The sequence below is a fragment of the Halictus rubicundus genome, chromosome 17, assembly GCF_050948215.1.
Source record: "Halictus rubicundus isolate RS-2024b chromosome 17, iyHalRubi1_principal, whole genome shotgun sequence".
Taxonomy (NCBI): domain Eukaryota; kingdom Metazoa; phylum Arthropoda; class Insecta; order Hymenoptera; family Halictidae; genus Halictus; species Halictus rubicundus.
In genome coordinates, this window is record NC_135165.1 from 2,433,661 (window position 1) to 2,450,039 (window position 16,379).

General features: G+C 44.7%; 1 protein-coding gene across 1 annotated transcript in view; it reads left to right on the top strand.

Moving 5' to 3' along the window:
• Nucleotides 1-4,215, top strand: part of LOC143362657 (uncharacterized) — a 98,590-nt gene extending 94,375 nt beyond the window's left edge. The window contains exon 4 of the mRNA XM_076803013.1: nt 4,206-4,215. The gene's annotated coding sequence lies outside the window, so the exon portion shown is untranslated. The remainder of the gene's footprint in view (nt 1-4,205) is intronic.
• The last annotated feature ends 12,164 nt before the right edge of the window (nt 4,216-16,379 follow it).

The window sequence follows — 16,379 nt, forward strand, 5'->3', positions numbered from 1 at the left end:
AAAACGGTGCGTATTTGACCCTAATCGGACAATCCGAAACATGTTAAATAAAGTCTTGAAGTTCACCGTAAAAATGATGGATTTCTTTCTCCCCAATCTAATATAAATCGCGAGTGGTTAAATATTTTTCCAGTGGTTGCTCGAGATAACTGAAGTAAAAGTGAAAATGTGGATAAAAGTATTCTCCTTTACTCGGGAGATTTTTTCCGAACTTTTCAATCAGTTATTGAGGGCTGAGAAAATGATATATTTCGCCTGTTTCCCAAACGACCCTCGAAGCGAGATTATTGTAAATGTTACAAGATGATCGGAACATCGTCGAACAGCTTGAAAAAAATGAGTTATGCTACTGCAGGAGTCGCCAGTGGTGTGCAAAGGGTTGAAAGAAGCGCGACGTTCGAAAGATTGCGATAAAACAACGGGGTCGGTCAGGACAATCGTCGGTCGCGATCAAGAGATGCTGTGCCCTAATCAAGGCGGCTCTCCCCGAACGCCGCAAATTAGTATCCGTTTGATTTGCCCATGGGAGTGTAAGGTAACTAGGCGATCTCGGCCGTTCGTCTCGGGTACTACACGCAAAAACGTCTTCCGGCCGGGGCGGTGGAAATGCGATCGTCATCTAATTGGAATTCGATACCCGGTAACGAGGGTTACAAACTTTTCCGTTTTCTGTCTGCCTCAGCCACCCCCGCGCACACACCCGCCCCCGCCTCCACCAAGGGGTTGTGTTCCACGAGGTTGGGTTCTGGTGGGCGCGACCCCTCGAGTTAAGACGTCGCTACGGGGGCGGCCAGAGGGGGTTGGGTTGGGTGGTTCTCGCATGGGGGGATGAAAAATTGTTATCTTATTTATGGGCACGAGATTAGACCACGTAGAACGTTTCACGCCGCTAACAGGCGTCGGAATGATGAATGCCCGTGGAATCGAGAGAGTGTCACGAGCATGTCCCCGTCAGCGAATCGTTAAGTCCGGCCGCCGGTACCTCGTTAATTACCTAATTAACCCTCGCGCCCACCTCAGGAACGGCTGACCCGTGGTTTCGCGTGTTGCTGTCTAATTACGGGACGGGGCCGACCGAATTTTCGGTGATTCTTTCGACTCGAGATTTTCCCCTCTAATGCTTCTGGGATGTTAAGATTGCTGCAATTTGTTTAGTTATTCTCACCTAATTTTGCGAGCATTGTTAGGTACGCTAAGGAAAATTGGAAATGTTTTTCTAGAAATAGTAATCTTGAAAAGGGTTAGATTGGAACAGGAATGAAACTGGAATGAAATTTCCCCTTAAATGCTTTTGGAATGCTGAAATTGTTACAATTTATTTAGTTGTTCTCACCTAATTTTGTGAGCACTGTGCGGTACGCTAAGAAGAATTGGGAATGACTGTTTTTCTAAAAATAGTAATCTTGAAAAGGGTTAAATTGGAACAGGAATGAAACTGGAATGAAATTTCCCCTTAAATGCTTTTGGAATGCTGAAATTGCTACAATTTATTTAGTTGTTCTCACCTAATTTTGCGAGCACTGTTCGGTACGCTAAGGAAAATTGGAAATGTTTTTCTAAAAATATAAATCTTGAAACGAGTTAAATTGGAGCAGGAATGAAACTGGAACGAGAAAAATTTAAAATATTCGGAATTCCTCAGCTTCTCTCTCAATTAATTTTTACTGAAAATTGTAAAAGGTGTCCTCGGATTTCTCCGACAGAGGTGTTAATAAGCGATTCGTTTGAGGCAGCTGGCCGCGTCCAAGTGTGGATGGACGATGGTGTGCGACAGATCGAGGGAAAAAGGGTTGAAGAAGACACGGTGAGCACCGATTGGCCGAACCGGGGGTGTTTTCGGATGCTGCTCATGCACTGGTTTACGCCCCCGTGGCTGTGATCTGTTTGGTACACGAAACGAGCGTAATTCGACACAGAATATCAAAGTCAGAGCGCAGGCTCTCAGGAGGTTTCGAAAGCCACGATATGTAGCCCGCGACTCCGGAAGGAAGGAAGGAAGGAAGGAAGGTACACCGGAGAGGATGCCGGGAAGATCGTGGATGCAGCACTGGGAACTGGTGGTAGACGCTATGGATGCCACGGAGCCGAAGGATGCACTCCAATGGGCCCAGCGACAAAGAGCGAGATCAGTGTGACTCTCAGCCCTCCCCTGGGCTCTGAACGACGCTCCCACATGGTTCTCACCTTACTACGGGCAAATGGCATACATGCAACTTTCAAACAAGGTTCTCACAAAAACAAAAACAAAAAAATAAAATCGATCCCGAACTACTTTCCCATATATTTACACATCGGCCTATCTAATCGACTACTGTCGCGCGTTCCACGACGCCGAAATGGAAAATTCACGCATTCCGCAGCCGCGGTGCTCATGCTTGCGCCCTTCTCGAAACATAATCGAAACTAACAGAGACTCTGAATAATCGCTGGCCATTTGTAATCAAAGGACATTCGCGTACAGTACGTTCCTTCAGTTTTTACTGTGTACTAAATAATGGTCACTATCAAGCTAATTTTAATTTATATAAAATTTATTCAGGCTTCAACGAATCTTGTTTCGAATAAAATATCACACTAATATATTCAATCCTTAATGCTAGGTTTACGGAGCACTAAAAGTGACTATTTTGCATTACTTTATAAAAATAACAAGAACGTGCTAGCCACATTTTTAGCAATACTTTAAAAATAATATATACTCAAGGAAATAAATTTAAATAATAATAATAATATTAAATTAAAAATACTAGAATCCGTCATTTTGACGGGTCCCGTAAACCTAGTGTTAATAAATTCGGTTTCAAATAAAAGATCCGCTAAATCAGTCGATTTACGATTTAATAAATTTGAATTTTAACAGAAATTTTCGTTAGTATAATATCGACTGAAATGTTGGTTAAATCAATTTATTTGACCACTGATAAATTCAATTCCATTGAATGAATTTGTGCAAGCCTTTTCACATCAACTTCTGGAAGAAGTAAAACGAGAAAAAAGAAAAGAAAATTAAAAACTAGCAACAGAAATCGAAATTAACAACTACCCTCTTGTATCAAAATTTTCTAAAAAATTTACAGGGAATACTATACCCTGAACAGCACCCCAGATTTTTATAGCCTGCGCGAACTATTCTTCTCCCGCGTGTCAAGAAGAGCGAGCTGGAGAGACACTGTGGCAACATGGTTGACAAGCTCAAAACCACCACAGGGGTAGGGGAAGGCTTTCCCACAGAAATTGTGTTTCTAATAAATCGCAACGCGGGGCAACCGGAAGTACAAGCTTCTTGATCGGCGATTTAACACGTCGCGAGTTCCATCGGATCGGCCGTATAACGAGATTTATTCATCCGTCTGATATGCTCCTCGAGACACTATGGGAGCCTGTATTGACAGTCACTGGGGGTTCGAATAAGTGGTATTCTCCGTGGCTGACTTCGGCCGATGGGGGTGCGACTGAGGAGAGTTTACGTCGACAGTGCACGGTAAACCCCCGGAATTGTGGCTCCCCTTGCGCCTCCAGAGACTCCGCCACCGAGTATTGAAAATTACATCTTACTCTGCCGTGAACCACCCCCGCAACTCTTCAACGAATCAACTGCACCCCTACGCCCCCCACCCCTCCGGAGCGCAACGACTACGTGCAACCGTTGCATCGACGGGTTTGTAATCGGCCAGGATCGGTCGTCGATCAGCGCGATGCCGAAAACCTCGACTGTCTCGGGGTGCATGGGAGAATGCAATCGGGAGACTGCAGGTCTTTATGCACATTGACCCTGCACGATTAGAATTGCCCCCATTAATTTTCTGAGGGCGAGAGAAATTCTGGCGTTCTCAGTTTGCTGCTGTAAAGAAAATTCCGTGGAGTTTAAGCGCGTGTTATTATTTTTATAATTGAACAGGTAGTTTTTTTTTTCATGCTCGGGGGGTTGAGATAATTGTTCTAAGTGGGAGAACGTACTGCCGGAGGAAGAATGCACGGGATCGGTATAAATCTATAACCGTCTCGGGGCAAATGTGCAAGGGTTGCCCGGGGGCGTCAAAGTACAACACAATCGAAATGAAACCACGAAAATACGGTCGCAAAATCACTTAGGTTTATTGGACCGGAAAAGAAACGGCGGTGCATTTGCCGAGGTAATCGTATATAAAATCTATATGTCACCCGTATACGGACCTATACCGTGAAGTTTATGCGTTATAAAAGAGGGTCGCCCGATGCCGGTGCCGATACCAGAGGAAAAGAGAGAGAGAGAGAGAGAGAGAGAGAGAGAGTGAGAGGAGAGAGAAGCCAGAAGGAATGTCAGAAAAGTAAAAGAAGGTGGAGGTGAGTTTAACAAATATTGAAGACTCGGAAACGTCAACTCATCCTGCGCCTTCCTTCGTCGCGCGGCACGGTACGAAAGTTCGGAGTTTAAACTTGTCTAAATGTTTATACTTTTCCCTCGCCACGATATTTTCCGCGAGACCCGCCTTAACTCCTCTCCGCCACGGTCCGACGCCGTCTCCGCCCTAGCTTTCGCCCTTTCAAAGGGACATTCTCGCCCACTTTCTTTTTAATATTTTCCAATCTATTTTTCATATTCTTTGCCCCTTGTTTCACGCCGCGTAACCGCCGACACGTAATTCCTTTTCGCTGTTGCGTTGCAATCTCTATTGTTCTGCTACGATTTGAAATAATTCACCATTTTCATATATTCCCTCGATTATTTTTCATCTCCCACTCTTTTTCTTCGCTCAAGGAGCTGGGAGTGCTCGAAGGGCGATTTTTAATTTTCACTATATTGATTTTATCATAAAGAAAACTCTGTACAAAAATAGTACCAAATGTGGCACAAAAGATTGTAAATATGTCGGTAGAATTTGGGACATTATTATCGCATTTTTTACTTCAATTTTACTAACAACTGTAACTAGAATTCTTAGAAACGAAAATCAATTTCCAGTTGTCTTCTTTAACCCTTATGTCGATAAGGCGTTCAATTTCTTTTCGTAAATTCTTTGATATTTTTGTCGGCAAATGGCGAAGTATATATTTCTGGGTAATTGCAGATCAATTATTTATGTTTGGAATTACAAAGTGCAGCATCATCGAATATCGTAGAAAATTTTGGTAATTAAGGGTCCAGTGACACAACTATCCTCTACCGCGATGAAAATGAACCAACAAGATTTTCCTGATCGATCAGAGAGTCTCCTTGGACAATTTTTTAAAAAGTCGAGTTTTTCGAGTTTCGTCACTTTTGTACCGAAGTCGTGACATGCAAAGCAGCAGGGATACATACCCTAACTCCTCGTCAGACGTCGGAGGATCCCAGTGGTCGGGAACCCGGTACACAGAGGCTCTTGCTGTTGACGTTTCTTCGTGGCGTGATGAAGAGAACATCGGCGACGTAACTGGAACAGCCTAGAAGTGGTCGGAATCATCCGAAGTCCAAAGCGAGCGAAGAGCGAGAGGGTCGTAGAGTTGGTAATTGGCAATATGAGTGGCTGGATCCTGCAGGATGTCGGGTCAGTCGCACGCCCCTGGGAGCACCCCCTTTTCTGGGGTGGCAGCGGTCCGCCACTCTTCCCACCCCAGCCACCCACCTCCGGTTCCGACGACGGGGGTCGGCTGGAAGCAGGAATCAAATTGAGTTTCATACTCGCAGGGACTCTCACCCTGTGTACTGTCCGTAAGCTCGTGCATTCCAGTATTGCTCTGCTTCCACGATTTCAACATCGGCTCTAATCCCGGTCATCTGCATCGATCTTCAAACGCTAGCTCCTAGCTACATGGCCACCTAGGACTCCTGGAGCCTGCTATCTTGAACTGGCAATTTGCTCCCCGATTTTACATTGGCTCTCTTCAGCTCTAATCCTTGGCATCGATTTTTTAACTTTACTCATTCCAACCGAGCAGAACCTCCAACGTTGTCCTTGAACTGGCGATTTGCTCCCCGATTTTAACATCCGTTGGCTCTCTTCAGCTCTAATCCTTGGCATCGATTTTTTAACTTTACTCATTCCACCTAAGTAGAACCTCCAACGTTGTCCTTGAACTGGCGATTTGCTCCCCGATTTTAACATCCGTTGGCTCTCTTCAGCTCTAATCCTGGTCATCGATTTTTTAACGTTGCTCATTCCAACCGAGCAGAACCTCCAACGTTGTCCTTGAACTGGCGATTTGCTCCCCGATTTTAACATCCGTTGGCTCTCTTCAGCTCTAATTCTGGTCATCTGCATCGATTTTTTAACTTTACTCATTCCACCTAAGTAGAACCTCCAATGTTGTCCTTGAACTGGCAATTGAGGAGACCTTTCTGTTTTCATCCCCGTATAACGAGGTTAGCTTTCCGGATTTAGGGAGGTAGAGCCTTATTCGGTATAGTAGTCACCCTTTTCGAAATTGTACAGTCTTCCCTGGTATTACATAATTATATTTGCAGAAATAATCGAGAAGAAACGAGTAACGTTCTCTCGGTTGACGCTTCTGTGTCGCAGCCGTCGCGAGAAGTAGATTCGGTCGGTCATGATCAGACGCGCCGCGGCCGACTCCTTTGCAATAGCATTTAGGTATTTTAACACTAGGTTCACGGAGCGCTAAAAGTGAGTATTTTACATTACTTTGTAAAAATAAGAAGAATGCTTCTGTACAAGATTGTATGTGTTGAATAATTCCACGTAGACGGATCTTCACAATCTCAATGATCGGAAATTAAGAATATTATTAATTTACGGGTCCCGTAAACCTAGTGTTAATAACTGAGCTGAATGTGACACGAGCACAGTGATTTCCATTTGAATAATAATCTCAGTTGTTGCGTTGCATCGAATCTAAAAATCAGTTGAACTGCAACTAAAATTGCCAAAATTGCATTTCTGAACAATTTATTGAGACGACGATCTCCGATTTGAAGGACTCCACAAAATCTGTTCCCCACAATCGACAGGGGTAATTTGTATTCTGCGCAAAGAGTGAACTGTACCAACCTCTTTATCAAATCGAATGAACAATACTCACAGAATTCACGGAAGTTGAAAGAACCCATCGAACCGAAATACGTCTTGTGAATCGAAGAGTATGATGCAGGCGACGCGTCGAGGCGTAAGTAAGGACAACAGTTTACCGAAGACATTGATAGTCAGCGTTATCCATTTGTACGGTTGACGGGGGTCGAAATGGAGGGGCGGCGGGGGGAGGAGGGAGGAGGGAAGAGGAGTAGGAAGAGATCGGTTGTGCGGCGGCGTCTGGACCGCGGATAATAGGAAGCTGCCGGGGTATCTCTGCTAATCACGTTAAGTCTGGCAGACCGCTTTGTGCCCCGCGAACGAGCCACCGGCCAAAATTCCCAAGTCCGAAACTCATGACCAACACACGGACGCGATCCTCTCTCTCTCTCTCTCTCTCTCTCTCTCTCTCTCTCTCTCTCTCATCCTCCCACCTCCTCATCCCCTGTTCCCCGTCTCTCTCCAATTACTCCCGGATGCTCGAGAGCCGAGCGGAGCGGAGCAGAGCGGAGCGGAGCCGGCCGCCAGAGCGAAACTGAAATTCCAACCTCTTCCACTTTGTTTTTATCGTGCGGTGCCTGTGTAACTGAGGGTGGAACACTTGGAAACCAATCAGGCCAATAAACTCCTCTGTAATCTTGAAACGCGGTTAACTGCGGCACACACACGGGCCTGATTCGCCCGGTAAACCCGACGCTGAGCGAAACTTTCGCGCAACGTTTATGGCCGTCGAAATATTCGCAGGAAAGACCTTTAATAGAAATCATTTGAAATTTCACGTTCTCATAAAACCCGCGGTATGATGATAATCATCGACGCCCGTAGGTAATGCAATTGTTCTGCCAGGACCGCATTATGTCTGGGTTAGATCTTGAGTGCATAATCACCAACGTACAGGCGATGCAATTATCTTGCCAGGTTCGAATTAGGCGCTTAGCACACAATCACCGACGCGATGCAATTATCCTGTCAGCTTTAGAAATTCATTTTCATGTGCTGATAGGGGATCCTAGGCGAGTTTGGATCTGCTTCCGGATCGAATCTCACGGCCTGATTATTCATTGATTGTAAATTTCGAATCTAGCTTACCACGTAATCTAATACAACATTTGGAATTAGCAATCTAGGTGTTACTTTGGATTATGATACTTTTTCTTTGTATTTTCGTTTTGTCCGGTGAAAATAGCTGAGATGGAGGCTTCGAGGTTCGATACCCGGGATCTATAGCAATCGAAAACGCATATTGAGTGAAGGGAACGGGGACACGAGGATCCTCAGGACTTACAGCGTCCGGCAATGGCGGCGTGTCATCGCTTCAGAGGAGGTTCGCGACTTGCGAATCTCATTAAAGTCATTGGTGCGTGCTTTTCGGATTCCGAGCTTCGTGCTGCCGTCCGACGACTCCATTAAGATGACCACGTCCCCGTGATATTGCTCAGACATCAAGCTATCGCTATACCTACATCACGCTGCTCACTTGGTTCGCCAAGTTTTTAGGAGAAGCCAGATTATGCGATGCGTACACCCCGCAGAAGATAAACTAATTGTTCAGCTCCGTGATCAGTACCCCCGCCACTTAGTTTTCCCTCAAACTTATCGGATCACGCTTGAAATAATCTTTATCAAAAATTATGGTAGAACCATTCCTACGTGGTACTGGAAAAATTCATTTTGGGGAAAATTTACTCTCAATTTATAATTAACTCAAGTTGTACAGGTCTGATTAGATTGCTGTTTCGCTAAATATAAAATGGCATAAAGTTCCAAATTGTTGAGACAACGTTTACCATAGATACGGTTCTGTATTACCGTTTTCTGCTTTTCCACATCTTCTGCGTTTTCCCGAAAATAGCGGTCACGAAAGAAGACGCATAATCTAGCACATTGATCGCGCAACGCGCAGAGACGGTGCAAGATTGAAAAATCGAAAAAGAATCATCGGGGAAAATATAATTCTCCGTAGAACGCGAGGAAACACTTGTTAATCTCGTTCTTTTTTTCAGCACCGTTCCCTTCGCAGTCTCCTCTACTGCTTTCTGCTTCTCGATTATATGGAAAGCAAATTTGAATAATGTCTTTTATCGAGCCCCGTCTTATCCGCTTGGCAGACAAGAAGGTTTGCGCGGGTATTTATCGTAAATATTCCAAGTGGTTTCCCTCCCGCGGGACACCGTATCGTTGTAGAAGTCTCGACATTAAGAGGAGTGTGTTTTCCTCGAGATTTCGTTATGTATCAGAGCGCGGGACGATTAAAAAGTTTTCGGAACAATCGCGATGGAAGTGTTATAATCGTAAATACGAAACGAACTCTAACCTTCCCTTAAAATCGATACGAGCATGCTTCGCACTCCTTTATCATCTACCAATCACCTCGGATGTTCAGACGTTTAATTTAGTGACAGAGGTGGTTTAAATACCGCGGAAAAATTATTAAATATTTTACCATCTCTCGAATTTTATGTATCATGCATGCTTCGTAAAATTTGTAAAAATTCTATGCGTTATGTATCAGAGCGCGGGCCGATTAAAGAGTTTTCGGAACGAATTCTAATCTTCCCTTAAAATCGATACGAGCATGCTTCGCACTCCTTTATCATCTACCAATCACCTCGGATGTTCAGACGTTTAATTTAGTGACAGAGGTGGTTTAAATACCGCGGAAAAATTCTTAAATATTTTACCATCTCTCGAATTTTATGTATCACGCATGCTTCGTAAAATTTGTAAAAATTCTATGCGTTATGTATCAGAGCGCGGGCCGATTAAAACGATTTCGGAACAATCGCGATGGAAGTGTTATAATCGTAAATACGGAACGAGCTCTAACCTTCCCTTAAAATCGATACGAGCATGCTTCACACTCCTTTATCATCTACCAATCACTTTAGACGTTCCATTCAAAGACAGAGTGAAGGTGATCTAAATACCGCGGAAAAATTCTTGACACTAGGTTCACGTAGCACTAAAAGTGACTATTTTGCATTACTTCATAAAAATAACAAGAACGTGCTACCCACATTTTGAGTAATATTTTTAAAATAATACATACCCAAAGAAATAAATTTGCTAAATAATTTCTTATGTATGCATCCATAGAATCGCAATAATATTTAATTAAAAATATTAGAACCAGTCATTTTGACGGGTCCCGTAAATCTAGTGTTAAATATTTTACAATCTCCCGAATTTTATGCATGCTTCACAATATTTCGAAAAATTTGTGTGCTTCGCGAGATGCTGATGCGAAGCAACGCAGATATTGCTGATTTTTGCTCAAGTTTACAGCGTTCGCGGAAGTGCCATAATTTTGTGACAGGAATATGATCAGGGACTCGCGCGAAGGTTGAAAGTCGTCATTTCCGGGATTATTCGACGCTCGACGTTCCGTTCGTTGGGATAGCAGTTTGACCTAATAGAGAGACGACGTTGGTCGCTGTCAGACGAGTTCCAGAAGTGCTGGGGTGCTCCTCTAGTTAGCGAGGAGGGTGAGAAGTTGCGGATTTCCGGGGACGCGGGGGCGGGGCGAAGAGATTCGGTGGAACGTGTTTACTCCCGGCGAAACTAATTGCGCGTGCACGATTTTATTAAATTTGTCCACAACGTTAGCTCGTTTGCATTCGTTAATGAGTTTTCGGTCTGGCAGTCCGAGCCAGGGAGGTAACGAGGTTGGGACGAGCAAAAAGGGGCGGGGATGCTAGAACATGCGAATGGTCAGGCGGGTAAGCGGAGTGTGCCCGTTTGGTTTTTGCCTGAATTTGCATACTTCTCGTGGCAGGTTAATTCCTGGGGTCTGAAAAATCGTACTCTTTCCCTCTCCCCCTCTCTCTCTCTCTCCCTCGCTTTTTTGTGTTTTTTATTTCCAGGTTCGTGAATGACATTCGACTGTCCCGTGGTAGACCTTTATATCGCGCATACATATAAGTACACGGAGATCGCGATAGACCACCGTAGATCACTCTGTGGTCTGGCATCTCAAGGGTCGCATTATCCCCGCACCCAAGGGGTAGCCAACCCTTTTTGTCGGGTTTTCTTCTACAAATTACGCTCTACATCCTAGTGTCTGGAGCCGTGAAAGAATTTAGTCGACCTCGTGGAAAAAGGATGGGCACCTAAGCGATGCTTCTCTGGGCCGAAGGAGGCCCCGCATCCTCCTGCTTTACATCCTACTGATTTAACAGCCCCCCCCTCCCGAACGCCATTGCATTTATGTATGAGCGCTGTCGATACAGTTTACAGTCTACACACATCAACGTGCCGAATTAGGGGATCGCTGAACTCCAGGCATCTCTATTGTCGAACAGAAAATGGCAAAGAAATAAGTTTGACGAATAAGTCCTCATGGTAAAAATTAAAAATATTGGAACCCGTAATATTCAGCTCAGAGTTTTAGCGAGAATAGACGGGCAGGGCCGTAGATTTTACTCGGCGGTAGAGGGGTCGTCGAGGACCCTCGGAAGTGGAGTGAACATTAAGCGGTCCAATTTTTCGCGCAGCCACTGGCATCTGGCAGGGGTTGCGCATTATTGCATTGTCCAGTTTGATAGAATCCGAAAATCCTTCAGGTCCTGCGACGGGGCCACGCGAGGTGCCTAGCAATGCGCGTTGCGGCCATTTTCCCCAGGGCACATGGTAACCCATCAAACTTTTAGCCGGACATTCCCCACCCAATCCTCCTTCGCGCTATTCTTCTTCTTTCGGTGGAGAACGTGCCAGAAGCCCGGCTTCGCCGGCATCCGTGAGAGGGGTTTACCGTGATGAATATTGCAGGGGGCGCTTATTGTTTCCACTCACAAATCATCCGCCGATGTCTCGCGGGGGGCGGGCCGCAATGTTTTATTCTCCTCTGGTCGACAGGGTCGACACTCGAACACATCTCGTCCGGCTTCTTCCGTCTCGCGCCGAGTCCCTCGCAATCGTTTCTTTGTGCCCGAAAGCGGCGTTCGCCTAACGCCCAGACTTATCGATAACGCTTTGCGAACAAATGCCCCCACGCCCTGGACCCTTCCACGGAATTTTCCGGACCGACGAAACGTTCCTAAGACATACGAAAATCAATTTCTTAAGACGTACGAGAATAAAATAAGATAATGAAAAGTAATTGTAGAAATGGGTAACGGTAAATGATAAAATTGTAAAAGTCCTGCAACGAGTACGTGTAATTATTGACTCGAGTCACTTGCTCGTTCGGACGAAACCCCGAATTTTTCTGCACCTTCAGGCATTTTTATTAATTGTTGTTTCACGTGTTTTATTTTTCCTTTTTGTGTAGAAGAATACACGTTTAAAGCTCGAGCATCGCTTGTCCGCAAGAAAGTAAATGGCCAGAGCACAGTATACCCTGGTTCTTTACGAGGGAAGCTAAATGGTAGTCGGGCGAGGAGCATGAACTTCTTTCTTTGCCAACCTCGAACACCCTCGTCCCAATTCCGCAACAATAATTTTGCAAATAGCCGGCGGAAGCCGCTGCTAAATAATGAAGCATCCTGTCGTCCGGGAAGATTCAATTTGCAGCACCAACGTATGGGATGAACCGAGCTATACTCCGCCGGAAGAGAAGACGCCCGGCGAACTTACTTTAACTCCGGGGAAGAAGAAAAAAATATATCTATCTCTGCTCGCGTGTTACTCATCCCGTTCGCGAATATTCCGAAGAGACAAATGACGACACAATTTAGACAATTTGGACTTCGATCGACAGTCCGTGCTAACATAAATTCGGTGCAACACGGAATATTCTCCCCGAGCGAGACGGAAATACGTTTTTCAATTTGAGCTGTTCATTGCTCGCTCAAAATCGCTCTCTTTTAGGCGAACAATAATTCGCAAATTCGTAGCAACAGTCTCGGTGCTCTCCCAAAATTGAACAACTCAATTCTAGGCTTTTTAGATCGGCAAATAATTTAGATTGCATAGAATTTTTTAGGAGTCTAAATTTTTCATACGGCCAGCGGTTCCTCGCGAGCCAGGGAAAAGTATTGAACTAAACATTAATTTTGAGGGATGTGGCTGTTTCGCATCGCGTCGTAAAGGGTCGAACGCTTCGATAAGATATTCAAACGCAATATTCAAATGCTGACCGTAACCCGCAAACTTGATTTTCCACGTATATAAATCAACGTCCGTCTTTCGGTGGTTGTGTCGTGCCCTGAAAGAACCGATTTTAGGGGTTGACGAAGACCGGAGTCTGCAAAATATACAGGGTGTACCTAATTCTATCGTGCGAAACGTTCCCCTTGCAAAACAAATTTCGCGAATGTTTTCCCAAAGATTTTCTACTCGATCTGCACATCTTTGTCACAAATGCACAAAATTATTGCACACACTGCATTGTAAACGTACACAATTGTGCTAGAAAAGAAGCCACCCGTGGTCAGAAATTGTACAGTTGGTTCGACATAATTCTATACTGTATTAACAACCAAATTATCGTTGTATGTCACAACCAAATTATCGTTGTATGTCACAACCAAATTATCATTGTATGTCACAACCAAATTATTATTAAATAAACTGTTCCGCTTAACGTTTCCAGTCAACGTGCTAATAGTTGAAAAGCTAGATGTACTTTTATGAACAGAGTATGGGAGTTCCAAGCAGGAGTATTTAGCAAAAGCTGGAATACTTGAGAAATTGTCGCAGCTGGACGTTCAGAAAATTGAGCATACTAATTTTTTGGGGAAAGGGGCGTCGGTAGCCGTTCTATTTCGGGATCGCCATCGGAATATACATGGCGCGTAGGATCCACGGGTCTGAAAGTTCAAGATACTCGGCGATCGAGGGCCCATGGGGTTTGTCATCGCGGTAACCAGCTCCTTTCTCTGTTCCCGGTGTTCAGGAAGGAGAGATGCCGTTCAAACACATCTCGACCACGTGCAAACACGGATCTTAGATACTCCGGGACATTTTAAATTGGCCATTATACTATTTAACTTGAGGAACCGGTGGCGCGCACCGAGGTGGAGAAGGTTACAGAGCCGGGAGAGAGGACTTCGGCCGCCCACACATGTGATTCCTATTCAAACCAGAGCAAACAGCGTTAACGGTATTTGCTTACGTCCTCGCCGATCTAATGTCTCTGCTTGTTCGCCGGAAGACGTTAAATTTTCCATTCCTGGCCCGAAGAAACGCCGCCGCTCGCCTCTTTCGCCTCTCACGCGGTGTCCACGATTTTTATCGATCGCGCCCGATCGAGATCGAGCAACAACTCCGGGACCCAAGCGGACCGTCTTCGGGCACTGTCGGACAAAACTTCTCTGTCTCCCGGTATGGTTGCTTGACGTGGCTCGGAGTTAAGTTCGGTGCCGCTCCGCTGGGACTTCGATGTAATCAGGAAACGGAATTTATAATTATCCCGACGCTGGGCGATTCCGTGTGCTCGTTTTCCTCGGCGACTTCGAACAGAATGACGTACACACGGTTTGTCCACTGTCGGTCGAAAAGACAGCGCCCGTGATTATTATGCAGGAAGTCGTTGACAATGACAGCACACGAATCTTTCTCGACAACGTCCGCGTCCCCGATGGGACCGACGGCAACAAAAGATATCAATTGTCCGGGATATTCGATGTGCAAGGGGGTGGGGGGCGGATGGTGGGGGGTGGTTAACGAACGCGAATTAACACCGGCCCCGGCAGAGCTAACTAAATGCATATTTTTATGAATTTTAATGAACACATTCCCGGCCAACCGTCCGAGAAAATTGGCCCGGGTCCAGTATGCACCCAGAGCAAACAGAAGACAATGAGTCAAGATTTTTAATCAAGTCTCTTGTTCCCTGCAGCGGAATTAACTCAAATTATGCCGCGCTGGGCCATATTCCCAGCGTGGATCCAGAATTCATGCAGTCTTTTGAAAATCTCCATTGTGCCGGGCCGCAGGAGAAACGGCCGATAACAAGCATGACATGATCACACGTCGTTCAAAAGCCGCTTCTTGCTTCTGTTGAATTATTACCGTTCGGAGAACTTTCCGCGGAACCGTTCAATTAGGCACGCCGGCGACGGTGCTGCGACCAATTTCGTTTTTCTGCCGTAATTTCCGGCCAAAAATTGCATTCCGAAACGGGGGAATTTGTTAAATACGCTGTACGGTCTACTCGTCGATTGGAAGTTTCTGTACAAATTATTTCTGTTCACTTAATTCCTTTTTAATCAACACTAGGTTTGCGGAGCATCAAAAGTGAGTATTTTACATTACTTTGTAAAAATAAGAAGAATGAGTCTATCCATGTTTTCAGCCATTTTTTGAATAATGTATACCTAAGGAAATAAGTTTGTTGAGTGATTCCACGTAGATAGATCTTCACAATAATCGTAACTTAAAAATATTAGAACCCGTAAACCTATTGTTAACCCTTTGCACTCGAAGCTATTATCACTCCAAAACGAAACATTTTTTCTGACCTAGAATATTTCCCTTCTATATATTTTTTTCTCATGTTATACATACGAAAATGGTGCAATTTACTCGTACAATACCGAAGTGTTTAGGAATTTATTAAATACAAGCACATTTAATAATGTAAAAAATATTTTGAATAATGATACAGAAATTTTTAGTGGCGCCTTTCGAGTGCTAAGGGTTAATTTCCAGTCCTCCGAAGAGAATTTTGAGAAAAATCCAGAACGCTTGATCCATGAATCGTATCCTGCGTTAAAATTGAATTTAACGTAGAAGGTGTTCAACCATAGATAGAAAAGGAGGTCCAGTTGTTGGCAAATTTTGTGGGAGCAATAAACGAAGAAGCGGCGCGTCAGGAGAGTATCAATTGTTAAAATTTCAATATATGCAGAAGACATAAAATCGCGACGGTAAGAGAACGAAAAGGAGAGCTGCCAGGTCGGTTTCCATGGGACTGAGAAATAAAAATGAGTCTGTCGCTCCCCATATTAAGTGTAGGCAGCTACGTCCAGGACACCCATGGGGCGCGAGTGAGATCGCAGCGACGTATTTAAATAAAACATTGTATCGCACTGCAATTTACCCTACCACTATCCCGTGCTACCTCCTCCCTACCTCCGACCATCGTTTCCTACAAATAAACAAATTAAGCTGCAACGAATGTGCCGCACTGCAGGGGCAACTTCAACGCTTAACAAACTGTCCTACGTCTGCTCTTCGTAACGCTCGCGTTTATTCTTCGGAGCAGCCTCTCGCTCCAACTTTTCACGCGATTTATAGAACACGCTGCGCCGAAAAATTGCGCTCCGTTTCTGCAATAGACAACGCGTCCCTGCCTCTCAATCCATTGAAAACCAAACTGTCTTTAATTAAAATTCATAGGATACAAATCCGCTACAATATAGAATTCGCATATCGTGCATTTATGAAAATTGTATTAATTTCGACATACACCTCTTTTCTTAACCCTTAAGTGCATAGGTAAACTAAATA